The sequence below is a fragment of the Atractosteus spatula genome, chromosome 7 (assembly GCF_055471065.1).
Source record: "Atractosteus spatula isolate fAtrSpa1 chromosome 7, fAtrSpa1.hap1, whole genome shotgun sequence".
NCBI classification, from domain to species: domain Eukaryota; kingdom Metazoa; phylum Chordata; class Actinopteri; order Semionotiformes; family Lepisosteidae; genus Atractosteus; species Atractosteus spatula.
The window spans coordinates 17,577,336-17,592,484 of NC_142712.1; positions in this window are offsets into that span (position 1 = coordinate 17,577,336).

Sequence of the window (15,149 nt, forward strand, 5' to 3'; positions counted from 1 at the left end):
ATTTAAGAGCTCATCCTTCCCATCCCACTCCTTGCCGCTGCAGGGGAACACTTAAGGGACATGGAATTCTAAAATGTAAGACACTCGCCCATGTTTATTCTAAGCTAGCTACTTCTGCGGTCCATTTTTTTGGATTCAGTTTCTGTCTAGTTTGGCGGAGAGGGTTGCTGGGGAAACAGGTCCCTAGGTTTGTACTGTAGATGTTATCCATTTCTGTCACTTTGAAACCTCTGGAAACCTGATTAGAAGCCTAGATTAGAAAACAAAATGGTGAAGCAGGAGTGGTCAAGATCACCATAGGCTACGTTCACCATTCAAAGAAAAAAACAGATTCTGTACTCTATGTGGGTGTGATCAGGGTCTGTTGCCTTGTAGATATCAGAGCGAGACAAAAAGAAGTAGATCATCATGGAGGAAAAACAAAGCCAAGAGGACTAGGAAGAACAATCCCTTAGTGATATTAGATATTGCACATTAGGGAATGTGAGTCACTCGCATGTCTTGGCTGCTCCTGTTGCTGGAATGGTGACACATTTTTGGCTGACTCTAATGGAAGGAAGGTGAATGGACAGATGTTAAAGTTGCACTGAGGTAAACGCTTGTGAACACGGAATGGCTGGAAACCTTCCTGAAATTCAACAAAAATGAATAATTCATGTGAAACCTCAGTCCGTCATGGATACATCTTTACTTCCACACTGTAATGTTATCTTCCTCAACACCTGGTCTTTCTTTCAAAATGCTTCCAAACCTTCTGTGGTTTAATTAGCGGTAAGGTAGAAACGCAGATCTTCTTATTGGAAGATGAAAGCCGTCTTTCTCATTTAAAAAAAAACAAGAAGGGCATATTCGTGTTCTTCGAATTAACATTGAAAAACATTAACCTGACTTTTCTCAAAATCTTAATCCTGAGGCTAAAAGAACCTCCTGTGTCAAGACACAGTTCTGACCACAAATTAAGGATTTTCTACAATCGCTTTTTGAAGTTTGCACACAACATAAAAAAGAAAGTAGACCATTATAGAATTGATTAAATTGGTTCAGCCTATTTGAATCCAAAACCTATTACAGAGTATGTAGTATGGGTTTGGAAAAAAACGGCATTTATTTACATGACTATGTGCTACTTCAAATATTCAACTAATTTTCCCTCCACATTTCTTTTTACGTACATATTCTGAGAATAGGTACAGTAATACCATATTGCAAACACTTCCAAGACGTCTGATTGCATTCATGAAAGGAATGTGTCTTAAAAGGCTTCTGACTTATCTAATGTCACCCTGAGCTATATGGGAAATGGCAGCTTAAGCACAGGCACTTCCATCAACTAGGATCTCAAGAGGCCAGAATGTCCTTACGGTAGGATAGGAATGTGTGCACAAGTTCTCATAACATCATTCTGCAGCTGACTATCACAAATTACTTTCTCTCCTAAGGTAACAGGGATCTGAGAATTTATGAACTTGTTTAACTTTAATCAACATTAGCCAGTCACCATTTGTCTGAGGACATCTGATTATCCTTCTCATATAATCAGACTCAACATATGAAAAATACAACATTCTTACTCTGCTGAATCTATTTTAATGGTGCAGCCAAGCTGGAGAATCTAGCTTGCAGAAACTCTCCTCATGTTTCCATTGCATTAGAGAGGTATTTCTTTGGCTAACAATAACACCAACTGAGCAGTATTCAAAAGAAGGTACTCTACTGTTTTTATTGACTCTTGAATGGATTTTCCAGTACAAACAAGCAATTCAGTATTTGGGAAATACATACAGTACACATGAATTGTCAGTACATTTGTTGAAGTCTCACTTATCATGTGATATGATGACAATCTTTTTAATGTTTCAAACATCCATGCATTTTCAAACTGCTTTATCCATTGCAGGGTTGTGAGGAAGCAGGAACCTATCCCAGCAAATAAGAGGCACAATTCAGGATACACTCTGGATATGACACCAGCCCACCACAGGTAACACACTCACACCAGAGCCATTTTTCCCAGAAGCCAATTAACCTACCAGTACACGTTTTGACTGTGGGAGGAAACCAAAGCACCCAGAGGAAACTCACTCAAATAAAGGGAGAACATACAAACGCCATACAGATACAGTGGCTATCAAAAGTATTCGCCCCCTTGGCCATTTTTACATTTTACTGTTACAGTAGACAGTAGAATCACAATTTTCTATATGGGAGTTTCTGTCATTGGGGCAGAGTGGTGGCTCTGTGGCTGGAAGGTTGCTGGTTCAAATCCCATGGCTTTCAGAGCAATCCTACTCTGTTGGGCTCCTGAGCAAGGCCCTTAACCCCAGCTGCTCCAGGGGTGCTGTACAATGGCTGACCCTGTGCTCTGACCCCAAGCTTCTCTCCTTGTCTGTGTGTCTCATGGAGAGCAAGTTGGGGTATGTGAAAAGACAAATTCCTAACGCAAGTAATTTTATTTGGCTAATAAAGTGATCTTATCTTATTGATTGACACAAAAACACTATATAATATCAAAGTGAGAAACTGTTGTAAAAAATGGGAAAAAGTGATTGCAAAAGTATTCATCCCTTTTACTATGACACACCTAAATATTAACCACTGGACTACCATACTGCCATTTTGTCAACCATAATGTACATCAACCTCATGTTTATTCACAGAAAGGAATATAATTCAAAGATATCTCACACAGCAAAAATAAAATTGTACTCAGTCCACAACACAATGCCTGTCTGCACTTTGATGCACTTTGGAAAGGTCTTTCAAAGTTTTTTTTAATATATACAAGAGAGCCATGTATACATTCTGTACTGCAAATAAAACAATATGGGAAACACCAACCAGAAGTTAAAGAACCCAGCAAAGCAGCAACTCATCAGTGAAACCTGGTCCACAGAGTTTCCAAAGCAGAGTTTGGTTATAGTAAATCTAATAAGTATATAGTTCTGTATGAGATCTCATGTCACTATGCTATGGTTTTGCATTAGTCATGCACAGATGTTTTATGAAGAAAGTAGTTATGATACTGTCAGTAAGACATGCGCTTCGGTTTGTGCAAACACTATAATCAGTAGCACTCAATAAAAAAAGGCTGGTGAAGCAATTTCTAAAAATACACAAAGCATAGTATAAATCATGGCATTTTTATGATAATGATGCCAGATGACATTACAGTTTTGGAAAGTGTATATCACTCTATCCAGACGTTTTGGATTGAAGTAAAGGGAGAAAATACTACTCTGTTTAGATGAGATAAGAAAGCATATTATTCTTCTGAAAACAATAAAATAAACTATTATTATTTATTTGTAAGTGTCATTGAGCAAAAGAAATGCAAATCCGACACTTTTAAAATGTGCAGCATACTCTTATAAAAATAGAGGCACTTTAATTGAGGAGTTGCAAATTGCATTTATAAAAAATTAACAAACTATTAACACTCAATCGTGTAAGTAGACCTAACAGTCTGTTAATTAATCTTTGTCAATGAACATGCAATTAATTATTAGCAGAGATTAGCATGTACCAGGTTATTGACATTCTGTTAATGTTGTTTTAGTCTAGCTATGGTTATAAATAATAAAAAATTGAAGATTTGAACAATTGCAGTGATTGGGCACTAGAAGCTGCTGCAACAGAGCCATTCACGTGAGGCCCTTTGTTTTTCAATTTACAAAATTGTGAACAAGCTGGTAAAGTTTTATAGATTAAACAAACCAATTCTAGGGAAGGCTATTACTGGGATCTACTACAAAATAAGCACTCTTCTATAACCCCAGACCACCAAGTGTCTTAAAACATTGAAAAAAATACCCACCATGTTTTTTTAAATAGATCACATTAAGGACTAAACACATGGCACATGGACCTAGGGTGCTATCTGTGTGGAGTTTGTAAGTTCTGCCTGGTGCTCCAGTTTCCACCCATAGTCCAAAGACATACTGGTAAGTTAATTGGCTTCTGGGAAAATTGGCCCTGGTCTGAGTGTGTACGTGTCTGTATGTTGGCTTAGTTCGATGAAGTGATTAGAAAATGGATGAATAAATCAGCACAGTCAATTGGCTACAACCATGCAAAAATGCAAGGGTCATATATAAGAGATGTAGGAAAATTGCATCACATTAAAAATGAATGCAAATACAACCAAAAAAAATATATATATATACAGTATGTATGTTTTATTAAAGCATGAAAGTAGTCACATTTAGACTGCATTGGTCTTTCCTATATTTGATTGTATTATGTTATATTTTTTGGCCATCACATTGAAAAAGGATATCACTGCCCTATGAAGAATTCAAAAAAGATTGACCATAATATTTGCTGGTCGCAAAAGAATGTGCTGCTTCAGTGTCTTCTAAAAGACACACAATTCTAACAACACAATTCCAACAGGGAGGAAACCAGCAATAAAGAAAAAAAAGTTTTCCAAACCAAATGCCATTTATATTAAACACTAGAGAGAATGAAATACCAAAGTCATTCTATGGGGTTGTAATGACTTCACACATAAATGTTTTCTAAATACAATTCTCCATAGCATATGTGAATCTTTAGCCAATAACAATAAAAACAATTTTAAAAGTTTTTTTTCAGGTTTGAGGGATCACCTGTATTGATCTTGTCTTACAAAGGTGACAGAACCATTAGGGAAGTTTGATCACCATAGTTCAAAACAGACATTCATAATTTCAGCAGAAATTAGTTTATAAAAAGTACAATGGAACAGGATATATATGTAATCCATAAAAATAAAATCAATGTTTTTAAGGACACTCTGCTTTAAAGCACTGAACAGATTTATTCTATAGTCAATCAAAGTTTTGAAAGCAGTGATGGTTTGATACATTAATTCAGAAGAAGATATAAAAGAATAAGATGCAGTTAAAATAAAGTAAAATATTGAAATGCGAAAAAACATAAAAGAGAATTTTAGTGAGGCAAAGACACAAATAGAAAGAAAAATTGCAATGGAGGACTGCCATGTTTTTTTTTTCAGTATTACTTAGGTAAAGGAACAATAAAGGAAGTAATGTGGCTCTGGGATAATAATGGAAACGTTAAGAGATAGTAAAAGGGAAATGGCTTATCAATGAATATTATTCCCAGGAAAAAAACAAAAACATGATAGGAGGAACTGTAAGAGACCCTAGAGGTATCTTCTGTACTCTAGGTTAAATCACCATGGCTTGATGATAGTCTGTCAGCTGTAATCACCTGGAGGCAAGTAATTAATAATTAATGGTAATAACAACTCCATTTTATCAGCTGATGTCAAGAAACACAAAGTGTCATATAAACATCACAAATGTAATACAAATTGTGCAATGCGTTCTTACAACCTGATTTTCATTTCACAACCTCATTCATGTGCAATTTTGGACATCACATTACAAAAACCATATTGCTTCAAGGAACACTCTGTAACACGGTATACTTGCCCTTTGACTTTGGAGTGGTGAAAGAAAAGACTACTGTACAGTATATGGGGGCCTGATTCAAGTGTTACAATCATGGAAGCCATTGATAAAGTCAACCCAATGGACATCTTCAGAATTAACAGTGGAACACAAACTTAAGGACATACTGTAAGTGTAGTGGGTCGAATAGCCTCCTATTGTATGTTCTTATTATATTTTTTAACATCACTTTATTAACCCTTTACAATTTCTTGCATTAGGAATTATCTTTTCGCATACCCCAGCTTGCTCTCCATGAGACACACAGACACACAGCTAGGGAGAGAGCCTGGGGTCAGAGTGCAGGGTCTGCCATTGTATGGCGCCCCTGGAGCAGTTGGGGTTGAGGGCCTTGCTCAGGAGCCCAACAGAGTAGGATTCCTCTGCTGGCTGTGGGATTTGAACCTTCTAGCCACAGGCGCAGATCCTTAGCCACAAAGCCACCGCACAATATTTAGCTTTAAATTAATTAATTTGTGCAATTTTATAAGTTTTAGCTTGATTCCCTCACTAGATATTATTTTCATTGTATTCATTTATTTTATTAGTTTAACTTACTGTATAAGTGTGACTCTTAAGAAAAGTGAGTCTGCCCAGTTTATCAAATAGCCACTTCCAAAAAATAAAATCAACCTTGCTAAATTTGTTGGTGGAAAAAAAATCCTTTTTTTATTAATGAAGATTGATAAAACAATTGAAGAAATATACGTGACGCACTGACTAATCAGAGGCGTTAGCCCCTTATCATTGATTATGCACACAAGCAAGAACATACGAAATACTAAAGGCTAATTGGAGTCAATGTACATCACAAACAACTTAACCTAAAACAACTTTTTTTCTTAATCTTAATTAAATTGATAATGAAACATTTTACGAAGTAACATTCAAAAAACAGATTTTTCTTTTGTCTGATTAAGTCAAACGCATCTTCCAATGCTAAAACTACAAAATATAGACGTTGCTCTTGTAATTGAAACAATGTGTTATCCAAGAAAAGGTAATTTATTCACAGCCATAAAATCTTCTTAAATCAAGCCTGCTTAGTAAATCATCTTTAAGGACCCTATTTAATCTTTTTCTTATCATAATGCAGCAATATTTCAGTATTATGTGTTGAAGATACTAGCCCCTTCCGTGCTTTGGGGCTTAAATTTCAGTGCTTTACAATGTTTAAAAGGTCATTTCTTGCAGGAGCAGGCTTGTAATATTGACTTGTCAAAGAAAATAAAGTACAGAGGCACAGAGTCAGGGGGTGCAGACACCAGATTAAAAACTCCTTTTGAAGTTTTGTCTGGTTTACAGAGTGAGTATTGGGGTGCTAGTGGGGGGTAACGTGGGGGGTGGATTGTGGCTTACTGAATGTACTCCAATCTGTATATTTGAAATACAAATAAAAGCTGAAAAACAAATATCTTGTCAAGATGCCAAAGCTGTGTGGCTACAGCAGAAAAGCCCCTCTCATCCCTTCACAGTATGACTTAATTGCAGTTTTGGAGTAGCTTGACGTCAATGACAATTAAGATTCATGAGACGGAAGAACTTATAGGCATTTGAAGTGTGTATGGGCGTGAGAGACAGAGGAAGCGAGAAATGGGTTAAAAGAAGGAACAGCAGAGATGCTGAACAAAAACAAGTACTGTCATATTTAGATGAGAAGTGAATTCAGACATACATATCAAATATAACCTCACAATATAACACAAAGCAGCTACATGGAAGACCTGAAGAAACTGTACTGTATGAATAAACTTTGTAAACAGAGACCGAAATGAAAGCAAAGAAGAATTGCTAAAGCCATCAAATGCACTAATACAAGCTTATTTAGGATATTATGTTCAGCTTTGGTTACTGCCTTTAAAAAAGGTTCAAAGGAGAGAGAAAAAACATTTCTGTTCTCAAAGAAATGTCATACAGCGACAGAAAAAGGAGTTTGATCTATTTAATCCTTATCAAAAGTAATTGCGAGGAAAGTAGAAATTGCAATCCAGGCCTTACAACAGGTAACATCATTAGGAAAATATATTTAAGGCTAAAAACAGGAGGTACATTTTTTACATGAAAGTTGTGGGTGTCTGAACCAAATTACTCAAACAGGCTGTTGAAGCTAAAAGTTCTACAAGTAGAATTGCAGTCAAACATTTCTCCAAATATGTAGCTACAAGATGCCAAAGGAGCAAGATAGGAAAAAATAGCCTCCTGATTTTTTTTCGTTCATTTCCTGCTTTGAATAACTATATTTTTCGTATTCTTTGTTTCCAACAAGAAAATTAGTCAAGCCAAGTCCTTCTTGTTAATCTGCTGTATAAAAGCAGTGCATAGGGACTATTTTCCCAAAGTAACATTTTGTAAGTGATACCTCTGCATGCCATGTTTTTGTTAACTCTGTCGAACAATATGATGTGGTTGTTGAATGAATAAAACTATGTTTAGTTTAGAGAAAGCCTGTCCTTAAAATACATACTTTAAGGATAAGAAGCACCCACCATGCCTTGTCTACAGAGCAAGACTCAAAATCATAGATTGTTAGCATTCAGCACAAACACAATATGAACCACGAACAGATTGCAGTCTCATGAATCTGTTAAAATGATTTTTTTCACAATGTTGTCATCTTAAATGGGTTACTTTGTGCAAATCATCTAGCATTCTACTTACATGTTTAATGAGCCTTGTCACAGCTTATCATTCAAAGGGTCCACAGCAGTCCGGAGAGGGGGTCAAGATTCTGGAGTCTTCTTAGGTTTCTTTGTGAAACAGTCTGGATGTAAACAGAACCACTTTCATTAATAGAGCACTTTACATTGCTTGTACCCACTGTAGATTTGGAAAATCATCAGTTTTTAATATTGCTTTAAAAAAAATGGAGCAACGTTTGCATCCAGTGCCAAGCTCGGCAAACCATCCCCAGTATTTTTAATGGTGAACAGAGCTGTGAAGGGGATAGTTAGGGAGAGAGCAAGAATAACAAGGTACAATATCCCCCAAAGTTGTTTTTACAACCACCAGAGGGAAAAAAAGGAGAAGTGGAAACTCCTTTCATTCACTAAAAAGAGCAGTGTTATTCATACTCACAGTGTTTTGATGGGAACTAGACCATATCCTACTCCATGTTTTCTGTTATATTCTTTATCTAATGTGGTGCTGAACTTATTCGGTTCTCATGTCAGAATCACAAGGCAATGTCTACACATTTCTGCAGAATCCAAAAAACACTTAGATAGCGGTATGACTAACAGGAGATGCTGCTTTGCAGCAAATAAAATAGCAACCTGCCACAATTTATATGTAGCTTAGAATATAATCCTGAAGGAGCTATAGATGCTTTTTAATTTTGTTTTTTAACAGTATTTCCATTGAAAAACAACACCTCTAATCACTTTGGGATTCCATGGGAGAATGTACAATTGTGATTTGCAAACATCTGATAAAGTGCCCGAGAAACCTAACACCAGATGAACATACAGTAACAGAAGACGCATGGTGGGAGTATACACAGATGTGATTGTACTGCTGTCCATAGAAATAACATTAACACCACTGCTTGGAGCATTCAGCCTCTATCACTTCATGAGGAAAGATTTCTAAATACTGTATAACTGTACCTTGGCCTGTACTTCACTACTTCACTTTGAATAGAAAAGGCAGGTCTGGCAGACTGGAAATCACCCACAGCCACAGAGAAAAGAGGATTTATGAGCTAAGATGTGTCCCTGGAAGTCACTGATTTAGCATAAAAAAAGATAATCGCTTGATTTAACAAGAATCACTTCTTGAAGTTAGCAGTGGCCTGCCACTAGGCTATACAGTACTATTTGGAAGAGTTTCAAAATTAATGTAGGAGATTTTTATGGTATCTTGCCTTAGATAAATACATTAAAAAACTAAATTAAATCAAGAAAAAATAAAATAATTGAGAATTAAAAACTAAAAATGGGTGAATAATTTGGGGGGGAAACTCAATCTCCCTTGGAACTGTGTGAAAAGTGATATGCAAACATCCTAGCAGGTGGGGGTTTCTACTCTGAAGGGCCTCATGACACAGAGTTGAGCTCAAATAGTTCTTGCCATTCACAGATTTGGGAGTAGTAAATAATTATAAGTCTCTGTCACCAGAATGCGCAAGGACAGACAAGCACTGTAATTAGGGTAAATGGATAAAATAGCCTTGCTCTGGCAAAGAGTTAGCTAAATACAAACAAGCCTGGTAGAAATTATATATAGAAAGTGCCAAATGCCATCTTTGAGAATTGCACAGAGCATAACATCAGTCAAAACAACCCATCCCCCCAAACTGACAGGCATCATGTTCATAACACAAAGATGTCTGCCACTAACCTTCAGGTGAACATGGTGTGTAAGTGTGGTTACAGACATCCACCCCAAATGAATGTGTCTGTTTCTAGACTAAGACGATGTAGACAATCTCTCCTTCTTTATGCAGAAACACAAATACTGATGAAATTGTATCCCCTATTTTTGAAGCTAAATTAATCCTGAGAGATTTGGATTTTGGAATACAAAAAGTAGCCTTTTTGTATAGTGGTTGTACAGTACAAAGCAGACCAAATTAATTCTTTTTAAATATCAAACCAAGTTTATTCTAACTCAAACCGAGTTATAACAGAAGAAAACACTAGTGGAAACCCAGAGTGAACTGTTGATATTCATAAAGCAACATACCTTATTGCATGATTTCAACAAAACCATCTTTTCTAATATTAAAGGTTTATTCGGTTGCACAAAGGATGGAGCTAGTTATTGCTATTTCGTGGTTATTGCTATCTCATGGAATATTCTTGAAAAACAACTGTCCTGTTATGAGGGTAGGTGACTCACACAGTATGTCACCCTGAACAAGTTACTGGTGTTTTATACAGTACATGTTATCATTGGGTCAGAAATAAATCCAGGGTCCTAAATCTGGTCCTAAATCTGCTGCAGCTGTTGTTCGACTCACAAACTTTATAAGCTGCTTAAGATAAAAACGAACTAATTTCACACTCAAAAGAAAAAAAAATGAAATGACACAACTTGTGGAATTTATTTCTATCTGTGCCTTCTACAGCCATCATGGCAATTCAGTACCTCACTCTAACCTCTCAAATTATAAAACATTATTAAAATTATTAGCACTTGAAAGATGAAAACAGTACATGAGAGAGAATTAAAGTCATGCATCAGGAAGGCTGGCTGTTAAGAGTACAGGTGGCCCGTTTTTCTAGTTTTGACAGACTTGAGAGCATCGAACCAGCCTCTTTAACGTCAGCAGCGGAAATTGTCTAGAACCACAACATAGTGACCCTTATGGCAGCACTTCCCAAAGTCAGATGGAAGCTGGCCAGAGCGGAAGCTCTTCTCTTATTTTGAAGACCTGAGGAGTTTCAGTGTGAATGAACTCAGGATTGTGTCAAAGAACGGCGCCAAGTGCGGTTTAGTAATGAACATTTTTCGCTGCACTGAAGTGTTTATTTATAGATAACACAACCTTTGTGTTTGCCTCCATCACTCTTAAATTAAGACAATAAAATCACATGTTCCTACAGACCATCTTATCAATAAAAAGGGGACATTATTTCCCACTATGAGAGTGAGCACCTTTAAACAGTCAACAAACAGCCATGAGTAAGAAGTTTAATGGGAGCTGGGTGTGTCACAAACATTCTAAATTTAATAGTACTTGACAACTGCTTCTTACTTCTTTTGTGGTGTTTGCTAGAAATTAACATCTGTACCTTACGTGAGATGGATTACTCAACATCTGGAGCAACTCCTCTTGGTCTGGGGGTGTGGGCACGCACTAACAGCTGCACCCAACCAATCCCAGATGTTTTTGATTGGCAAAGTGTCTGGCTGTTTGTTAAGAGCGAGCAACCTTTGATCCCCCCTGGGCTATGTGGGTATGTGTTATCTTGATGAGGGCCTACAGCAACGTGTGCTTCATGTAGCATAAGCAAAAGCATCTCACAATGTTTTGGAAAACTCCTGCAATGGGGGATAATCAATTTTGGAAAGTCCTGCGATGGGGGAAATCAAATGGCGTCAGTGGTGTGGAGTAAGTGATTTAGAACTCCCTCCCCCACTTCGACACTCCCCACTCCCTGGTTGCCTGGTCTATTGCAGCTATTTTAATGTAGATAGCAAAGTCCCAGGACACGATAGGTTTTCAAGAACTTAACAGGAGAATAACACGATCCCAACAAGCACCATTCCTCACAGAGAGAGGGGGGGATTGAGCAGAGGATGTAAATGAAATTAAAATCTCGAGGAAGGCTGCACTAAATTGTCTGCCCAAATGTCTTGCTTTTTCACACTGGCATAGTCTGTGTGACTGCATTCGTAAACTTAAACCATATGCTTTGCTGCTTTTGCAATGGTTTGTGTTCTCTCTGGGACATTTAAAACTAAAGGTACCTTCCATATCTGTTGTGGAAAAGGTTTGGATTCCTTTAATAAATTATTCAATAAATAAAAATGAAGAAGCAAGATGATTTTACAGTCAAACTGTAGATTATAGATTTTTCTATAATTTTGAACTGAATGTGGCATTCTTGGTGACATTAAGCACTATGCTCATAGTTCATCTCATATGATATGCTGCCGTATACAGTATACTGTTAAAAAAGCAAACTAGGACTTAGTCTGGGTGTATGACCCCTTTTCCTTTGTAACTGTTTTATATTGTCACAAGCCTCAAGGGCATCTGATTTGCACAGTCTAGATGACCATTAAATCCACTATACTATGGACTGCTGTATCCTGCCTTGTATCCTGCCTTGCGCCCATTGAGAGGATAGGCCCAGAATGGGGTCTAGCTCCTCCATTACCCTGTACTGGATAAAGCAGTTAGAGAATGGATGCATAAAAGGATATTTGAATGATACTGAGGGCTGTGAGATGGTGTGTTTGGGGGAGGTGTCATCAGTATAAACAGCCTCATTTTACACTGCAAGACTTCCACTCAATTTTGACAAATTTGATTCATTCCTGATCCAGTTTATGACATGTTAAAGCATGAAACAAGAAGATCCAGAATTACATTATCCAGAATGCTCTTTTCCATTTGTGTATGACTGAAATTTATATTTGTATACAACCCATCCAGATCTCACACACAATTTGCCTTCTTGAAAATGTGTTAATCTTTGTTTTCCTGCTATAAATCATTCACTTTGTACAGTATCTTACTTCAGACAAACAAAACACAATTTAAACCACTTGTGTGATGTCAGGTGTTCAGACTCTTCAGCTATTTTAATGTAGATAGCAAAGTCCCAGGACAGGATAGGTTTTCAAGAACCTTAATGTATTCATTTTTTCTTTCATTCAATTACTTTCTTTTTTCCCAGTATACTATGCATCTGATTTGGTGTATAAATTAGAAACAAATTCTGCAAATACCATAGTGAATGTCATTAAATTGGTCTGACAGGTCTAAAGTAAAATGAATGGGATATGTATGGATGAATAAGCACAGTGGCGACATAAATACATTGGATGAAATTAAATAAATGAAAGTCATGAGCAAAAAATATGTTATCTTTTATTCTTGGATACTATTACACCCTAAGAAAGCTTCGTAATAGCATTCCTTTACTAAAGTGATTTTCAATTTTCAGATCCAAATATAATTTTTAGGACAGATTTGTATGCTCTTAATGGAATTTCACAGTAATTGATTTTAAAATCCTGTTTCATTACAGGCTATAGAGTGCTTCTTAGAAAACAAAGAACAATAGCTCTTGGTTCCCCTATATTCTTGAGTGTATAGGTTACATATACCTTGCTTGATGGTATGCGATTTTGTTCTAAAACGACAGCAGAGGAAATAGTTGTGCAGGTGCCAATGTTGAAAAATGATCAGAAACCATTTATGCCCATGGATACAGCATTGAATGAAGAACCACAAGGAGAGTTAGCAAGACACCACCTCTAATTTGCAGTTCATTTCAATATCCATCCATTTTCTAGCTGCTTTATCCAATACAGGCTCAAAGGGAGAGTGGGAGCCTAGCATGGCAAGCAACGGGATGCTAGTCCATCACAGTGAAGACACACAGACACAAACACACTCAAACCAGGGCCAATTTTCCCAGAAGTCAATTAACCTACCAGTACTGGACTGTGGGCACAAACAGAGCTCCCAGAGGAAACCCATGTGAACCCAGGCAGAACATACAAACTCCACACAGATAGCACCCCAGGAATTGATTCCTGGCCCCAAGTGCTGTGAGACAGCAATGCACTACAGTGACATCCACCATTTCAATACATTTCTTTATGTGCATATGTGTATGTGTGTAGGGAAATGTTTTTTTTTTACTGTTGAATTTTACCTACCTAGAAAAACATTAAGCTTTTCCAGCAGAGTTTATACTTAAAAAGATTACACTGTCAATAAGAGGTCTGGATGAAAACCTCAAACTTTGCTTTCCACAAAACCTGATGACTATACATGCTGCATCGCCCTTCCGCTGACATGTGAAATACATGCCACATGCCCGTAACTGGAGGCTGCTGCCTTCTTCTCCTTGTCGCTTGTGTTGAAATCTGGCAGTCATTCAAAACTGAGGGTTTTGTTTTCCAGGGGAGGTATTTTAGGAAGCAAAGCGCAGTGGGGCAGAACATCAAAAATAAATACAACGTTTATAGACCGGAAAGGCCTTGCAAAGTTGGGTTTCTTGTGTATCCTGTGAACTTCAGAGACTGTTGCAATTTCCAGTGCACTAAAGGAAAGTAAGGACTCAGGATGCATGTTGTAATGAGGCATCCTGGATAATTAATTTGCTACAAAGAATATGTGTTGACATACTTTGTAAAACACAGCAATTTGGGCCTCGAGCAGGCTAAGATTGAATTGAACTGGCTGCCTCTAATGGCAGCTGAATCTCAGGTTCTTCAATTGATTCACTGACAAAGCATGTGGCAAAGAATTGTTTGTCCAAGAGCTGGGAACTACAGTTAGTTCATATAAGACTCAAATCACAAAACCTACCGAGTACCAAGCGCACTAGTGTGCATTAAGCCATGCTCTGAATGTGAAGAGGTATCCTTTTAAATTAGGTTGTTTTGGTTTAAAAATCCTGTCTGGCCGTGAATGACCTCTGGCCAACTACTCAGCGTATACAAAGTATTAATACTACATCGGATATTTTCCAAAGTCAAATTGTACCTTACACTGATGTTTTTTCACCCTTGAACTCCTTTGTGAGATTTGGTTTTACTGGCCCAGTCCTGCTCTGGTGTTGAGTCTGTGAAGCTGCCTGAATTTCAACAATAATCATGCAATTCCCAGGAAGGCCGAGGGAGAAGCCAGACTAATTAGGCTTGAGAACAGGCTGGAAAAAGATTTTAGGAACAACCTGTTGACTCCGGAAAGGGAGAAATCCGAAATCCATCCTCTTAGGGAGCAAATAAGAGAGATGCAGAGGAGGACTAACATTACTTCCCCAGACAGGAAAGTAATAGTGATTTCATTTTACTACACATTTTCCCCCATGTGCAATTTCTGCAGAAAAAAAAACAACAACATGTGGACCGAAGCAGAACATGGGAAATATTCTGAAAGAGAAAGGGTCATTTGGCCTGAAATTCCCTAAAAAAATAGCTGAAAAACAACACTTTCCCTATGACCTTGTCTCATGGTAGAACAGATTAATAGGAATAATGTGTGAAATAAACGGCACAGTCCTG